Source organism: Miniopterus schreibersii (assembly GCF_964146895.1).
Source record: "Miniopterus schreibersii genome assembly, chromosome: 4".
NCBI lineage: Eukaryota > Metazoa > Chordata > Mammalia > Chiroptera > Miniopteridae > Miniopterus > Miniopterus schreibersii.
In genome coordinates, this window is record NC_138105.1 from 52,552,193 (window position 1) to 52,570,124 (window position 17,932).

Here is a 17,932-nt window from a genome sequence, read left to right on the forward strand (position 1 = left end):
AGGAGTATGGGGCAGGGGACAGGGGTGAGGAGACTGAGGAAAAGAAAGATTGGCAAAGGAAAAGACAGATGGTGAATAAATGGATCATTAACTGATGTCAGTTGGATGAGAAAACTGTCAGGCTTTATAAGTTGGTGTATAGGGAACTTGTGAAAAATATGAAAAGTAACTGCTATTATCACAATAGTAATAAATCAATGCAAATATTAAAAAGCAATATATAATTACAGTTATCCTTTTGCTATGTGAAGACAGATCAATTTTGTCATATTACTTTCCTTTTGGTGAGATAACACTCTCCAGGCTGTCTTACTGAAATGGGAAGGTGTCGAAATAAGAAATCTTAGCTGTGAAAGCAAAAATGCGTTTGTTTCTCATCTAATCTTCTTTTAGAATTACTAGAGTCCAAATCTGAGTTTTTGGGATTTCTAAATTGTGTCCCAGGTTACTGGTTACTGCTCATGTTAGCACTTCGTGAAATAGCTATAGGGAGTTTCTCAGCTATTATTTTCTTGATGATCATGATTGGATTCAACTTCTTTCTCCCTCTAGGATAAGTAGAGATTAACTCCAGTGATTTACTCATCTTTGTTAATTTTGCCCAAAGTAATTTTATAAGTTAACTTAGAATTTAGACTTTATAAGTCTCCATATCATTACAGTAATTTATATCCACTTGAAAGGCTCGGGAATTGGTGTTCCCAGTGTCATTAAAATGAGTTTCTGAGCAGGGTTGTTAAGACCATGCTTGATTATTAAATAACACAATATGAAAAGCAATCTAAAATCCTGAAAAGTAATCTTGTCTGATGGTGTCCCTGTCAGGACAAAATTCTCTTTATCTGCACTAGTCAGCGTGCAGTAGAGAACTGAATAGTACACAAACATAAGTTGTTGATTTTTAAAAGTGCTTCAAATAAACATACAAATATACAGGGTCCGAAGTTAATTATAATTAACTTTTTTAGGCACACACATTTAATCATTTGAAGTTTCAAATTTTTAATGAATGAAAAATATTTCCTTTGGACACTAACTTACATATAAGATTTGGAAAAATAATGTGGGCACTGGTTTATTAAAAGAACTAACCTTATATTTTCTCTAATACAGTATGCATATTTAGAATGCTAAGTTAAACTGATTTTTTGATTAAATGCCATTTCTTACATTATTACATAAATGATGATCTAATACATGGTGTGAACTGGAAATTTTTAAAAATTTGGCTTAGTTTTAATGAGAGGTACAAATAATTGGTAGCAAATAATAACTATATAATAGTGTATGATTTAGAAAAAATCAACTTTATATGTAGCAACAGTTTGCTTTGCAACTTTTAGAAAATCTATAAACACATGTGAGGTCAATTTTAATTCAGTTGTTTTTTAAAGTTAATACAGTATGTTCAGTTTTGTGTCATTCTGAAATGAAAGGCATATGTTCTTTGGAAAACCATCTATAAGATAAAATAAATAGCTGTGCTTAAACTTCCAAATATGAAGGCAAAAACAGATACGGTATAAAAATGCTAAACATATTTTTGATGACTGGAAAAATAGATATTTATAATATTACTAACTTTCTTTTAAGAAATACTGTGAGGTCATGATAAGATAATTTTAGAGTCAGAAGTATGAGTGTTTTAATTTTCTTTAGTAGTAATTTAAAAGTTAATTTTTGTAACAACTTTGTTTCTTATTGGACCTATAGGGTGGATCTATAAGACAGTCTATAACAGTGGCTCTCATAGTGTGGGCCTGGGAACTGGATATAAACACAAATTCTCAGGCTCTAGCCCCATCTCCTGAAACAGGAACTTGGGTGTGGAGCCCAGAAATCTATTGTTTAATAAGCTTCCAGGTTGTGATGCACACTCAAGTTTGAGAACGACTGGTCTAGAATACGTGAGATTTTTCTTGTATCATTTGACACACGAGAAAATAATGAAGTATTTTTGCCCTCAAGTATAGATCCTGCTCTTTCTTTGAGTGGGCAAAGCCAAGTTGCTAAAGAACACCCAGCAGTACTGATCATTAGACAAAAACAAGGAGACTTCCTCTTACGGTGGCTTTTCAAGGTGGCAGTTTGGAAAACCAACCATAGGAATAATGCAAAAGGACTGCAGAAAAACAAAAACAAAATGCATGTTTATTTAATTTTTAGAAAATACAGTTTTGGAAGTATGTAAAATTGTCACTGGGCCTTGTGCTAGATGCTTAAAGAAATCTAGGTGGTCTAAAAGATCAGCCAGTGATCTAAAATAAAAGCTATTTCTTTTCTTTTTTATTGTTTATTTTGGGAAAACATGTTTTAGGAATATGTAAAGAAATTTAAGAATGTTAAATGTTCTCTTAAATTTGTCAATAGGGAACAACTGAGGAAACATGTATGTACACAAGAGACTGGCTTGACATAACTTTGTGTGTATGTGTGAATAAGAAAATCTTGTATTTTAAATGGAATGTTATGTTTCTTATATTCCAGGCACTGGAGACTCAGGGTTCCTGAAAAGAACTTTCTTTTCAGTGGTGAAGACATATAATACACAGTGTTGAGGTAAGTGGTCAGAGAAGGCCTTGCTGAGGGTTGACATCGGAACTGTACCCTGAACGACAGGATGGGGCGTTCTCATGCTTGAAACCCTTCCTTCTCTTGGAACCGGCCCTGCATCTTTCTGCTTCTCTGACTCTCTTGCTGCCAGCTCCTTCTCCGGCTCCACTGTGGCTCCTGATTCTCTTTATGTGTATGAACATTATATTTTTCAGAGCATGTTTCCAAGATACCATTTCTCAATCTAGACCTCTGGTCAATACCTTTAGGGTAATACATTTTTGAGAATCTAAAGAAAGATATAGACATTTCCACTCATGCCCCAAAGTCACCTTGATTTAGTACTTTCACAGGGAAGTAACCCCCCCCCCCCCCATTCATCACCATTCCTTCCTTACTGTTCCACCTTCTGCTCCTTCTACAGGTTCTTTCTTGGTGAACAGCAACATCATTCACTAACCCCTTTTCTTCATTCCCAATGTCACAACTGCTCTGTAATACTATTCCTATTGCCTTTATGCCTTTTTATTTCTTTCTTGGATATTTTCAGAGTGGGGTGGCATACAAATCTTGAAGAATGTGGCAAATCCTTGGAAAAGCCATTCAGAAAAATGTGTGAGTTTGCTGATTTTGGACTGCTGAGTAGCACTGGGGACCAGTCAGTTCTCATTAAGAAGAAATTTCCTCCCTCTTTCCTGACTTAAATCCCTCATGAAAATGCAACAGTTAAATTGTTACTAATGAATAATATTTTTTGCCTATGCCAAAGACAGTTATTTTCTCATTGCTTTTTCATTCACCAGTTAGTTAAACACGTTAGTTAAACCAGTTAATTAAACACTTAAATTTCCACATATTTTCATCTGCATTTCTATTTTTGAATCCCTTCAATATTTTCCTCAGACATATTAACGTTTAATTCAGAACTGGATGCTGGACCCTGGTCAATTCAACAATTATATGTTCTTTGTCTTAAAAAAAATTGGATATCTTATGGCAGAAGGTGATGAAGAAATGGGGATTAGATTTAACATGATAAAAGTAGGCAAAGCAATTTAGGCCATACAATACAAAATGTAATAAAAATGCTGAGAAAAATATATGATCAAGCATCAACAGGTCTGGCATTGAGATGGGTTAGAAAAAAGTGAGACCAATCATGAACTACTGATTAAGGGTTGACCAGATGTAGGTCAGTGATTTTTGGTTTCAGGGAAGTCTTAATGGGAAATTATTGTGACAGTTTTATGAATGGTTGCTGAGGAGAGTCCTTTCCTGTGATCCTTCCACCTGTGATTTCAACCTCAGCTGTGTGCTAAGAAGCCTCCATGAGGAAGGAGCTGAGCTCTGAATGTGCCCCCAAGTGGAATGAAATCTGGGCTTCTATCTGTCACTTCCATAAGGAGCAGTGCTGGTCTCACTTGTTTTATATATTTGTTTTTTCTGTAAGATTACATTTGAATACAGAGTCCCAGGAAAGAAAGAGAAGGAAAATCATTGTTATGGATAATAAATAAAGCTACCTTCTACGTAAATTTTCCTTTAGATTGTTTGGATTTTCCGTCAAAAGTCAGAATGTTACAATTTTTTAATAAGCAGCATTATTTATGTTTACTCAATGAATATACGATGAGTCTGTGCGGAGACTTCTAAGGTTTACAAGATTTTACTGTTTGGGTTTCAAGTGAAAAATTTCTTTCATTTTCCTAGTTGAAATTATGTAGAATTATGGACTGTAGCCGTGAAAGAAACCCCAAGGCAATGTCTGGACCACTTTTCTGACTTTGGTGGTTAAGTTAGAACTATTTACATTTTATACATGTCATATCCAAGGCTCAGAAAAGTGACTTGTGCAAGATGTGCTATGACAATGAGTGCCAATAAAAATGAGGTCTTTCATGTAAATTTGTATTGATTTGCATTAATATTGCTTGAGTGTCCACATCCTGAACACTTTGCTGATTAATATCCAGCAAAATATAAGCAAGTCAGTGGATTAAATTTCCATAATTTCAACATGGGGCTAATATATTTCTAATTGGTAGCTGTCATCAATTTTTTATTTCTTTAATGAATATTTTTCTTTCCTCTTTTTGGTGATAGAAACTGGCTCCTTTGCAGCCACCTGAAAGAAGTATATAGGCTTCTTTGGGGAGATATTGGAAGGCAATATTGGATTTTTTATTTTTTGAGGGGCCATTGATTAAATCTTATATTTTCCTTTCTGAGGCTCAACGTGTCAGCTATCCCTCTCTCTGCTCCCTCTATAGTGCTGTCATTTACCACTCTCCCAGTTACTTTCTCTCTTTCATAAAAGACTGACCAATTAGCTCATTGTCTTCCTCTCTACCCTAAGCTGACACTATCCTGGGGGACTTCCAGGTCCACATGAACTACCCATACCATTTTCTAGAAGTTTCTTGACTTTGTTACCTCCATTGACCTTCCTTTCCACTTCATTTTAGCAGGCCTTTTGTGGATATATTGGGGACATCACCAAGAATTGTTCCACCTCTGACTAAAAACAAACATCCCTTTTTGAACCAATCCACCAGTTCTTCTAAATACCTCAGACATGGTCCTGGTAGATACTCTTCAAACTTATGGGAAATTTGTGTCTGAGACAGCTAGCTGTATACAAAAGATTCATGTTCTTCTTTAATGCAGAGTTTTTGCTAGGAAGTGGCTGCCCAACCAAGTTACTGTATTTCTTAGCTTATCTTGCATTTAGGTGGGGTCACTAATTTTTCCAAGAACCTGAGTGGTAAATAATGTGTGGTACTTCCAAGTCTAGGTGGTTAAGAAGCAAGTATATTTTCTCCAGTTTGCTGGCTGAATATCATGCCCAGGGGTGACCTTGGAAAGCATATGTTGAAGATACTAGGTTATCTGTTTACCTATGTCCCTGAATTTTGGAGCAGAACCCCTCATCTCTCCTAAACAGGAAGGATCAAGTGAGTGAGTTATTGAATTAAGCCACTGGAATATTGGTATTTGTTACAGCAGCTGGTATTGCTCTGATTATTATTAATAAGTAAATATCTATATCCTTGATCTTTCCCTGCTAACCTTCTTGACTTTTTTCTCTATTGAATTTAGATTCCTTGGGTAACACTTTCTTGATAATTTTTAACTAGGTGAACCTTTGTCCTAATCTTCCTCCTGCAAGGAAAAACCACAAACTTGGACAAATCTTACTGTGAAATATTTTGCTTATGCCTCTGCTACTGTGGGCCTCAGGGGAATATTACATAACCATGTAGAGTTGGACCACTACAAATTCATGGTTTCCAACCTCACATGGATACTCAGTGTACCTCAGTTATTTTTTTTACTTTTCCAAGTTAACCTGCTCTCAAATTCTCTAGTGGTTATTTCAAACATCCATCCTCAACCTGTTCTTCAGCCCACTCACTGCAATTTTTATTCACCTCCGTAACCCCCTAAACCCTTGAGCAGCACTGGCTATGTTGACCACCTCCTTCTCTCTTGCCCTTAGGTTCTGTGACAGCCATGACCTTGGTCTCTCTATATTTCTAGCTTCTTATTTAAAGTCCCTTTGAGAATTCCTTTTTCTCCACCTGTTCTTGAAGGTTGCTGTTCGTTAAGTTTCTATACAAGACTCTTCTTTATGTAAAAGAATCCTCATCCCTTCCATGGCTAAAAGTTTGTTCCACATGCAGATGACTCACAAAATTATATCTTCAAGTCCTGTCTTCCTCCTAAGCTTCAGAGACTTATTTCCAACAGCCAGCTAAATATTTACATCTCTATACCCATAGCACCTAAAAGTAATCATGTTCTGAAATGAGAACATCATCTCCTGTGCCAGCCTGACTTTTCTTCTATAAAACAATGGAAATGGCACCATTATCCACCTACTACCTATGCTGGAAATTGGTTATTTGATTCCTCTTTCCTTTTTCCAAGTTGTTAGTTTTATGTCCTAACAATATATTGAGTCTATCGACTTCTCTTTACCCCACTACTCCTGCTTTATTGAAAGTATCCTCATTCATTGTGTGGATTATTATGACAGCCTCCAAGTTGGTCCCTGCCTTCATTTTTGACTCCTTGAATCTATTCTTTACATTGCAGCAAGGTTGTTCTTAAATACTAATTTTTTCATATCACTCTCTTGCTTAAAAGTCTTTAAGGGGTTATGACCCCAAATAGTCAAAGAAATCTTGAGAAAGAAGAACAAAGCTAGAGTCACCATGCTTCCAACTTTAAATTGTGTTACAAAGCTATAGTAATTAAAACAGTATGATATTGGCACTAAAGATCAATGGAACAGAATAGAGAGCCCAGAAATAAACCCACACATATCTGGTCAATTAATTTATGACAAAGGAACCAAAAATGCGCAATGGAGAAAGGACAGTCTCTTCAATAAATGATACTGAGAAAACTGGACAGCCACACGCAGAAGATGAAACTGGACCATCATCTTACAACATACTCAAAATGAGTTTTCAAAATGAATTAAAGACTTGAACTTAAGACCTGAAACCATAAAACTTCTAGAAGGAAAAATAAACAATAAGCTTCTTGACATTGGTGTTGGTAATAATTTTTTTGGATTTGACAACAAAAATAAAGGCAACAGAAGCAAAAGTAAACAAGTGGGACTACATCAAACTAAAAAGTTTCTGCACAGCAAAGGAAACCACCAACCAAATAAAAAGGCAACCTACTGAATGGGAGAAAATATTTGCAAATCATATAACTGATAAGGTGTTAATATCCAAAATATATAAAGAACTCAGATAACTCAATAGCAACCCCCCCAACAATCCAACTAAAAAATGGGCAAAATAACTGAATAGACATGTTTTCCAAAGGAGACATATACATGGCCAACAGGTACCTAAAAAGGTGTTCAACATCACCAGTCATCAAGGAAATGCAAATTAAAGTCACAACGAGATATCATCTCACATCTGTTAGAATGGCTATCAAGAAGATAAGAGATAAGTGTTGGCAAGGGTGTGAAGTAAAGGAAGCCCTTGTGTGCTGTTGAGGGAAATGTAAATTGGTGCATTCACTATAGAAAAGAGTATGGAAGTTCTTTAAAAAATTAGAAATACACTACCATATGATCCATAATTCCACTTCTGGGTATTTATCTGAAGAAAATGAAAACACTAACTTGAAAAGATATATGCACCCCCATGTTCACTGCAGCGTTATTTACAAGATATGAAAGCAACATAAGTGTCCATCGATGAGTGAATGGATAAAGAAAATATGGTATATTTATACAAGGGAATATTATTCAGTGCATAAAAAGAAAGATATCTTGTCCTTGCACAGCATGCATGAAATTTGAGGGCATTATGCTAAATTAAATAAATCAGAGAAAGGCAGATACTGAATGATCTCACTTATATATGGAATCTAAATCAAAGCAAAACACAGACACCAAGCTCATAAATAAAGAGAATAGACTGGTGGTTGCGAAGTGTGGGGTTGGGGGGGTGAAATTGGTGGAGGGGGTGAAAAGGTATAAAATTCCAGTTATAAAATAAACAAGTCATGGGGACTCAATGGTCACTAGTCAATAATACTGTGTTGTATATTTGTAAGTTGCTAAGAGAGTAAATCTTAAAAGTTCTTATCACAAGAAAAAAAATTGTAACTATATATGGTGATGAATGCTAACCAGACTTATTGTGGTAATCATTTTGCAATATATATAAATATCAGTCATAAAATGAATGTTATTTGTCAATTATGTCTCAATTAAAGATCTTTAATGGTTCTTCACTGCTTTAATAAAACAGCAGTAAGTAAACATCAAAACACTGATATTATTAGGGTAGACAAACCCAATTATACACATTTGTTGGTCAGTGGTAAATACTGTTCCATAGATTGATATTAGGAACAACATTGGTATAACTCTTTTTATTACCTAAATCAGGTGTTAGCTCTTTTGCAGAAATCAAATTGTTTCTTCTTTACTGAAATTTTTGAATTATGCTTCTATCAGTTGCTAAGAGAGGGGTATTAAAATATCCCAACTATGATTCTGGAATTTTCCATTGCTCCATTAATTTTCATTTTTTCTTCATAATTTTAAAAGCTCAGTTATTAGGTGCATGCACACTTATAATTATTATTTATTTCTGATGTAGTGATCTTTTTATTATTATGAAATATCCCTCTATCTCTGATAATATTCTTTGTGTCGATGTCTACTTTATCTGATATTGATATACACTCTAGCCCTTCTCATGCTTACGGCATTATTTCCCCCAACTATTTAATTTCAATCTTTTTGCATATTTATATTTAAACTGTATCTCCTTAAAGTAGCATGTATTTAGATCTTTAAAAAATTCATCTGATAATCTGTCTTATAATTAGGTTGTTTAGTCCAATAACATTTAATGCAATTATTAGTATAATTAGATTTATGCCTACCATTTTACTATTTGTTTTTTGTTTGTCCCATTTTTTATTTTTATTTTGCTTTGTTTTTGTTCCTGTTTGTCCTTTCTTGCTTCCTATCAGGTTAACTGAAAATATTTTTTGAAACTCCATTTTATTTTTATATTGTATTTAACATTTTGTATTAGTTCCAGTGGTTGCTCTTTGGATTACAATATACTTTACATCCTTAATTTTCACAGTCTACTTAGAGTTAATATTGTATGACTTTATGTAAAATGGGGACACATTATAACTTATATGCTCATTTATTACCCTGCCATCTATTAGGTTATAATTGTTATATATTATACATTTCTTTATGCTATAAATCTCACAGAAGTGTGCTGTAGTTTTTGCTTTAAAATCATATGTATTTTGCCTGGCCGGGCGCGGCTCAGAGGTTGAGCATCAACCTAGGATCCAGGCGATCGGGGTTCGATTCCCGGTCAGGGCACATGCCCGGGTTGGGGGCTCAATCAATGACTCATCATTGATGTTTCTATCTCTCTCTCTCTCTCCCTCTCCTTTCCTCTCTCTGAAATCAATAAAAATATATATTTTTTAAAAATCTGGACATGTATATATTAAAGGATATTTTCACTGGGTTTAGTTTTGGGTTTTCTTTCTATTTTTTTCTTTAAGAACTTTAGAGATGTAAACCTACTCATTCTGATCTCCATAATTTCTGATAAGAAGTCAGCAGTCAATTGAATCATTATTCAAATTATGTAATTTTTTTTTTTTTCCTAGATGCTTTTAAAATGTTCTCTTTACTTTTGGGTTCTGCAGTTTAACTATGGTACGCTTAGATGTGTTTATTTTGAATTTTTCCTGTTGGAATATTCAGACTTTTTTGGATCTGGTAATTTATGTCTTCTACCAAATTTGAGAATTATGCATATATGTTCTTTAGCTAATCCCTTCACCTTTTTAGTGGTATGTATAGCCTCCTAGAGCCAGGTTAACCACAACAAAGAAAACATAAGGACCACTAGAAATATACAGTGATCCACAGTTCCGATCCCTGTAGTCCACTGCCAAGCATGTAGAAAGCCAAAAGGATGAAGAAATATAGAAGAGCTTTGAAGTAGTAAGACACAAAACCGGAGTCAGAAATGAGGTTTCAAAAAACAAGGACCTTAAACTTCAGCTAGACAACCAGTATTCTGTGCTTGAAAATCAGAAAAGCAGCCACACACAGTACAATAAGGAATGGTCTTTGCTAATCCTTCTAAGGTAACTAGACCACAGCTAACCACCAGAAATAGCCATTCATCACCTGATCTCTGCTGGATCTACAGCAACCAGTTCAGACCCCTTGATTTAAATGACCAGACCTTTTGCACTGTAGAAGTTTCAAGTGTCATGACTGCTCTTCGTGTACAATTGAATGCAGGGGGGGTTTCATTGTTATAGATGTATGAACTAGATTCAGCAGTGTGCTTTCATAATAATTACTCTGCAAATACAAAAAAAAAAAAGACCGACAAAAACTGCAGCCAGTGGACATTTCAAAATCTTTTTATGTGCAGATACTGAGCCTTCTTAAGGTTGACTACCTCAGATTTGTTGCACTCATGAGGACTTCGTGTGGGTCACAACTTCTGGATAAGGTTACAGCTAGTAAGTAGCGAAGTGAAACTTGAAACTAGCTCTACTGGATTATCAGAAATTCTGCAGAAAGTCAGCTATCTGTGTTCTGATCTGCTGTAAAAGATGAAGATTTAAGTGACCTAAATTCACCTGTCCTATGCCCCACCCTTAAGGAACACTCTCTGTAGTGGGCTGTGGCTGTATCAGATTTCCTGGAACATGTCGCTCTCAAAAGAACTGATGTATTCACACCCGGCCGGGCGTGGCTCAGCGGTTGAGCATCGGCCTAGGATCCAGGCGATTGGGTTCGATTCCTGGTCAGGGCACATGCCCGGGTTGTGGGCTTGATCAATGACTCTCTCATCATTGATGTTCCTGTCTCTCTCTCTCCCTCTCCTTTCCTCTCTCTGAAATCAATAAAGATATATTTAAAAAAAAGAAGAAGAAACAAAAAAAGAACTGATGTATTCAGATGCTCTGTGTAGGGCTGTGATTTATAATTTAAACTTTGACTTGTATTCTGAGGTAACCACAAATTCAACAAAAACTGGGTCCACCAAGTGGGAAGGAGGCGTGGGAGGGAATAATCTTGTTTCTTTTAGTAACTTTTTATTTGGGTAGTGCTTTTTCTATGTTCCACATTAAGGCCTTTCTTTTTCTTTGACTTGGAAGAAGTTCTTTGACAAAGCATATTGCTTGGTTAAGTAAGAGACCGGATATATGGGTTAGAATTGTGAAATGTCTCCTGAAATTGCCAGTCCCTAGAGGGGAACCAAAAAGGCTTTGATGTAAAGGGCAGTAGATGCAGGGGGCTCTAATTTAGGTGCTAAAGCCTCCTCAAATCAGGTCTACATTGTAAAGTTAACTGCAGTGAAAAGAATACAGTTTCTGCTCAGGCCAAGGGATTCACTGACCCATTCTTATAAATTCAAAGCCACGTGAGCAGAACCTCAACTTAAAATCCACTTAGGTTTCATGGCTCTTGCATGCTCTTTGACAATTCTAGATATACTTGTGCCCAAATTTTTAAGTTATTGGACATTCTATAGATGCAGTGATTGCCCCAGGAGAGGTTTGTTATCAACCTTCTGGTGTGTCTTTACATTGTTCATTTGGAAAGTCAGGGGCAAGAGTAGGGACTTCAGGAAGATATCCAGGATTACCAAAAAGTTTCTTTCCCTCTAATGAGATAGTCTGCTAATTTCCTAGTTTTGTATCTTTGGTTCAACAGAAATCTTTGAAGTGTTATGTGACCACTTGATGCAGAGTCTATAAGTCCCTTTGCCGAGTGGGAGTTGCAGACGTGCTACTTGAAGGAGTGAAGCAAAAGGGGAAAACTATCCTGATGTGGGAGCATAGTTCTGTGGGAATTTAGTCTTGATAAAAGTGTCAGTGCAGGAATCAGACTCCTGGAGGGTTACAGGGTCTCCTGATGGTACCTGCTAACCATTTCTGGGCAATAATGTTGGTGTTACTTGAGGTGGCAGGTAGGATGCCTGTCTTCTGATGTGTTTGGGTGAGTTGCTGAACAAGTCAAGGAGAGGCTGGGTGATTAAGCTGGAAGCAAGGGATTCTTGGTTAAGCTGGAGACTTCATTTGGGAACCAAATATCTTATCAAATCTCTTGGACCCTGAGCCACATATTTTTCCTGAAAAATACGCCTTTTTTTCCCAACAAAATTTTGTTGAGTGTTATGTTATTGAGGAATGGAACTTCTTTAGTGGCATACTGTGCTAGAAATCTGAAGGCCTGCTGGAGGTTTAAAATCAACTCTTGTTAGAACATTTTTTAAAACTGTGAAATTATCAAAATGCACATGAATCAAGTTGTAATATACTGGAGGATGGTGGTATCACAGGCTGTCTATTGTACTATTTCTTTCTTTGAATTCTCAGGCAGGTTTGGCAGATCAGTAAAGAATACTGTGTATTTTTTGGTGTGCTGCAGAATTTTCATAGTTTATGTGTGCCATGAGATGAAAAAGGTTGGAAATTGCTTATGTACATGGTTGAGTTGATAATCAGAGTAGTTAAGGATTTATAATGAAATGCTCTCAGTCACACCTCTTTGCATTCTCTATTTCCTCCTCCCCGGAGGAAGCTGCTTTTTAACTGTTTCTTCTTGCAATTTCAGCTCATCGCTTATAGTAGGCACACATCATTACTTGATTTATTATTTTAGATATGATTTGTTGACTCTCTGTTATAACAAAGTTCAGCTTACTTACATAATTTCCTCATTCTTCACCTCATAGTTATTATTCTGCTTTTGTTCCTCACGATAAATTTAAATAATATATTTATTTTTAATTCTTGCTCTCTACTATAAGCAATAAATCTTGACTCCCCACACTGTAATGTAACTTCCCTTCACCTTTTCTTTCTTCCTTTCACCAAATTTCTGGCATTTCACTTTCACTTAAAATTTGTAAGGCTCATAAGATATAAGTTCTATTTGGAAATCGTAATTAATTCTTCAGGGTTTTATGTAGAGATTGACTTGGAAATTTGAAAATGAGCAAACATGGTTTACTTTGTTATAGCTATGTAACTGCTTGTGCTCTGGCTAACAGTATGCTACGATTTTATCTCCTTCCTTAGACATCTTTTTGTTTTGTTTTTTCCTGAAGTTATTACTAATGTTTCAAATTTATTACACTGACTGCTTTTATTGCATTCCGAAGTTCTTAGCAACTTCTCAAGAATATTATCAAGTCTACAGATATTTTGCTCAGATAGTTTTTTCCTGGAGCAGTGTATCTTCCTGCTACAAGGTTTAGAGTGAGTTTACACCTATTTTATTTTTTAGAACAATTTGAAGGTGTCTGATAAAGAGCAAAGATAAATACTTATGGTTACTTCTCCATTTTAACCTTCATTACTCCTGATATACACTGAAGCAGGGAGATGCTTGCTAGAACCTAATTCTAACCTAGTTTCTGTTTCGGATTGCTCAGTCTCCTCAAGCTTTATATGCATGAAACAGAACTCATTTTCTTCCCAACCCCTATCCCAGCCTACACTTCTTTAAAAGGCAAATGTTACAATAGGTTAAATCGCCCTCATGCTCCAGGTTCTCTTCTAGGCTTTATTCTCTTATTTTTAGAATTTTGGGGAAATGTCATCATATCTTAGTTTTAATTACCGTTAATTGGCAGAAAAGTCCTAAATTGGTATCTCCAGCTGAGATATCCCTTTTGAGATCCTCTCCTGCCTGGTAGACGCGTCCTATGGCAGACTCCTAGACATCCCAAGGTCAGCACGGACAGAGCCACACCACCACCTTTCCTCCTGAACCTGCTCATCCCCATGTGTTCCCAGCCTTACCGAGTGGAACCAACATCTATGTGCTCAGGCCAGAAAATTAGGACTCATTCTTGATACCCTGCATTTCATCACTCCCTCTGATCTCACCAATCAGTAATTGCTGTCAAACTTATCCCAAATATTTCTCAAATTCATTCTATTTCTCAATCCCCATTGCCACCGTTTTAGCTTAGACCATCATCTGAGTTATTCCAACAGTTTCCCGGTTAATTTCCTTGACTCCCTCTATTTCTGCCTGCAGCACATTTCCCTCTCCATTTCCTCTGATTACTCCTATTTATCTTTTAGGCACTTTTCCTTTAGGAAGATAGGAAAGAACCCTGTATATGAGGTTAGATGCCCTTGCCAACAGCATTTCCTCATTACCTCAAGCTTCTCCTACCTGTAACAGTATCTCACTTTGTAGTATAATTTCCCTCTGTTAGCGTGTTCTAATGAACGATTAAAATTGTGTTTATCTTACATAATATTGTGTTTCTGGTGCTTAGCACAATGTCTGGAACACAGCAGAGGCTTAATACATATTTTTTAGTGTTGAACAAAGGAACGAATGTTGTATTTAGTAGTCCTTTGGAAGCTCCTTTCCCATTTTGATCTTTTTAGTGTCTGAGTCAAATTAGGTTAATCCTGTACCAAGAGACAGCTCTTGACTAAAAATACATCTCACTCGGTTATTAAACACCCATTATCTTGAATTTCCCTCATGAATGGAATTTTTTCTTTCATTACCTGCAAAAGTATTTCTCACTTTCAAATTTATTTTACTTTCTACGTATCAGGATAATGAATGTGGATCATTTGCTGCTCTCTTGGGCCTCCAAGTTTTCCAGTATTCCTTTGTAATAATTAAGTCATTTTTTAAAATTCATGAAAATAAGCTTTCAATTAGAAGTATAGTAAAGGGTTTTATCTATAAAGGCAAAATATAATTGGATAGAGATAAAAACCTTGGAAACACACTTGATAAATTAAGATATATATAGCAAACCTTTGAATTATTATCTTAAGCATATTCTAAATAGCCACCATTTTAATTCTAAAATTAGAAAATACCTCAGCCATGAATTTAATACACAGAATGACAAGTATGTGATGGCATGATTAGGATATAATTTTTCCTAATTATAGGTTAGAAAAGTTATATCCTGGTACACATTGAAAATTATTTCATTCAGAGTGAGAAGTATGGACAAACCAACACAGTATATAAAGTCACTTTTTACAAAATGAAATATGTGGAAACTGAAGGGGATCAGGATATGCCACCCTCAAATATGCTACTTTGGCATAAGGATTATTTGAGCTGAAGGCAATTAAGAATCAACAGATGTGGAAAGATATCTCTTTCTCCCCTTTTCTGCCTAAAAGCAGGGCATGAACTTCCCTTTGTGAAGGTGTCCCCTTCTCCTGTTCCAGGAAGAGGGGAGCAACTCTTATCACCAGAGATGGAGAGCTGGCAACAAGGTCAGTCGACATGAACAAACCTGTCTAAAATAACCCTTATCTTCCACTAGTTACCCTATACATTTCCTTGTCATTCTGCCACAATTTATTGTCACTCAAAGCCCTAACCCTCTTTCCTTTGTTAAAATGGTATATAAATCCCTGAGTCTAAGCACTTCTTTGAGTTTCATTTAATTTCTGGGAACTCTTAGGCTTGCAAAATACTAATAAAATATATATTCCTTTTCTCCTGTTAATGCATCTTTTTCCAGTTAAATCTACAGGCCCCCAGGCAATGAACCTAATAGGGCAGAGGACAACACAAGATAATTTTAACACTGTTTGAGAAACAAATGATGCGATAACCATCAAAACTGTTTGGAAGCATCTACTTCGTGAGGTTTATTTCTGGCTGCTTTCTGGTGTAATCAGAGGGCCCCCGCCATGAATTTTTCACAATGGAAAAAACCAACAGGGAAATGACTGAAGGTGAAAATGCTTGAGAGAGAAGATTTAAGTGGGTTTTCAGACCCCTTAATAGTTGAGGAAGTTTGGAATTTAGAACGTGGGAGGGATTGACTTCAGATAAGGATAGAAGGACAGAGAATTCATGAGGAATTACACATTATGAAGAGGTAAAGATGACAATTGATGGAACTTCCATGGAATGAGCCTTGGTTTTGCAATAAAGCAGGAGGCAAAGACCTCTGGTTAGATTGGGGGCAGGGAAGTGTTACACGGAGTCTTTCATCCTCAATGTTTATCACTGCACCTGGACATTATGGGTTAAATTGTCTCCCTCTCCTCCTACCCAAATCCATCTGTTGAAGTCCTAATCCCCAATACCTCAGAGTGTAACTTTGTATATAGGGTCTTTGTAGATGTCATTAGTTAAGATGAGGTCATACTGGAGTAGGGTGAGCCCCTACTCCAGTATGATTGGTGTACTTATAAAAAAGGGGACATTTGGATACAGACACACATAGAAAGAAGACAATGTGAAAAAACTAGGGAAAAGATAGCCATGTATAAGCCAATGACAGGTGTCTAGAACAGATCCTTCCTTCATAGCTCTCAGAAGGAATCAACCCTGATGACATCTGGATTTTGGACTTCCAGCATTCACAACCATGAGACAATAAATTTCTGTTTTTTTAAACTACTCAGTCTGTGGCACATTATCATGGTGACTCTAGTAAGCAAATATACTGCTGATGATAGTAGGAAGTCAATAGATGGTTACCTGAGTGGATGAACGAATAAATAAATGCATAAGAGGAGAGATGACACTCAGGTTAAGGAGAAAAAGAGACATTTCAATTAGTTGTTAGGTTATCCTGAGGGTCAAAATAGTTGTCAGAGTTTAGTTGATGATTTAGAGAAAATAGTAAATGTGAAATTCAAATGAAGACAACTGGAAAATTAATGTTTTATAAATACTAAGATGCAGCAAGGTAAGGATAAATGCTTTTTCATCCCACTGAAGTAAAGTGGAATTGGAAAAAGTGAAACTTTAACACTGTGAGGGGTTGGGAATGTGGTATAAAAAATGCTCATTATCTATGCTGTACTAGATCTCATGTTCACTGATATGTCATTGAAGTACTCCAGAGATCTCTTTTAAGCTACCAGCATCCACAAAACATGTGGGTATCAAGCTAGGTACCCAAAGATATATGTACATGCTAATTTTTCCTACTTTGAAAATTGATAATTTTGGTATTCTTTTTTAATAAGTCCTTTGTACATTTTCCTATTATATACCTTGATAAATTGTGAATGTTTCCAGATGTCCTTCTTCATATCTCCATAGGTACTATGCATACATGGTGATGTGCTATAGAAGCCAAGAGGAAAACATATATGCTTTTGAGGCAATAAATATCAGAATTTAGTCATTAAGTTTCAAAGACGTGCTTTATAGTCAACATCTATAAAAGTGAGTAACAGGTGATAACAAGTGGCCTGCTTTGTTATTGAAAATAGAAGACTATTAAGAAATGACCCTAGGTTATAAATGTAGTTTATGTTATATTTACATTTTGGTCTCCATAGAGATATATTTACAAGATGAAGTTGGACTGATGGAAGAGTGGTTATGAAATGCCCACAAGTTTCCTTTGTTCACTGTTACAGTCTTGGGAGGTCAATGGACCTGCAGCATGTTGCTTGTTGAGCTTTGGAGAGACCCCAGGCTGGATTCTTCATGACCTGGAGGTGCTTCCCTTTACTGGGCTTGGGTCCTTTTTATTGGAAAGGCTTTCTGTTTCTCAGTTCTGTTTTTCCACTACAATTGTTATGCTTCAAAATCTCTTGAAGTCACACAATTGACTTCTATCCAGAGGGATCATACAGAAAATATGTTAATGGCCACTTTCATGGTGAACTCCTTAGTCTGGGAGGTATACCTACCAATAAGAAAACTTTAGAGTTCATCTCCCATTTTCTTATGTTGGTGCAGGTAATTAAATGGTTTTCCTGCCTTGGAAGTCATTTAAACCTATTTCTTCTTCTGTAGAACTTGGAGAGCTGCCAAACTGCATCTTTTAACATAGGGTATAAAGGAAAACATGCTACA